The sequence below is a fragment of the Cystoisospora suis genome (assembly GCF_002600585.1).
Source record: "Cystoisospora suis strain Wien I chromosome Unknown contig_4278, whole genome shotgun sequence".
Taxonomy (NCBI): domain Eukaryota; phylum Apicomplexa; class Conoidasida; order Eucoccidiorida; family Sarcocystidae; genus Cystoisospora; species Cystoisospora suis.
Window position 1 is genome coordinate 20,645 of NW_027157070.1, and position 1,100 is coordinate 21,744.

The following is a 1,100-nucleotide window of genomic DNA, read 5'->3' on the forward strand; positions in this document are numbered from 1 at the left end:
GGCGCTACGATAGCAGGCGGAGGGCTCTCCAAAACAACATTGGAAACTGGTGAGCGGGGGACAACTGCGGCAGCGGGCGCGGGTCAGGAGCGAGCGCACGGCTTCGACCGTTCACTCCGTTCCATGTTTCCCGGCCCCTCTTTTCATAAACAATCTTTGCACCGGTTTAGCTGAAGGAAATGCGACTTGCTGTTCGGACTCGGAGCACCGGGGGACCGTAGGGCAGTGCTGGTTGCGGTGGCAGTATCTTTGAGACTTCCCTCGCTGACTGTGTTTGCTGCCTAGCGTACCACTTCTGGAACGCGACACTCTCAGTGAGATCAAAGGCGAGACGAGAGAAGTCCCAACCCTCAGAATGCCTCTCCGTCCTTAATCTCACATTCTCATGTTCCCAGTCACGCGCTCCTATATGCATCACTGTCAGTCGTCGCGATTCAAAGCAGAAAAAGTTGCGAAACGACTGTATTCGCCGCACAATAAGGAAGAGTGGGCGTCTCATAGTAAACAGGGGCGGAGCGGCACCTTTCTCTGAAACCTGAAAGACCCTGGGCAGCGAGTCTGGCCATTCAACGGGTCTTCGCGTGCTCCGTACTGGTAGTTGGGGAGCCCTTGACAGCTCTGGTACGATGAGTGCTATGTTGCTTCGCATGAATCTTGGCTGCGTGGTGTGGTATGCGTGCACGGATGCGGAAATGTCCGGTGCATCTTCAAGTGTGTTGTGTTTGTGAGTCGCTGGTACGGAACAAACACGTACGAACTTCTAAGTTTGTGCCTCATCCATTACAAGTACTATCGAAAAGTGCGATGCTGATCTGGTGTCACAGCCGCCTTCACGACCATTCGAACATCGCTGTTCGCCGTCTCCAGCGAAGAAGCCTGTTTCTCCAAATTCACCAAATTCACTTCATTAATTGAGTTCGTAGACCGTGAGAAACCCCCATTGACACACGCGTGCTCTCCTTCCCGGCTACGCACTAGAAACGATGGCGTCTATCGGGTAGCAAGAAACTGTATGACACTTCTTCTTCAAAACAATCCCGTTTACGCCTCCATACATAACAGAGCAATCACACAACATCATTCTTATCCAACCTCCTTCA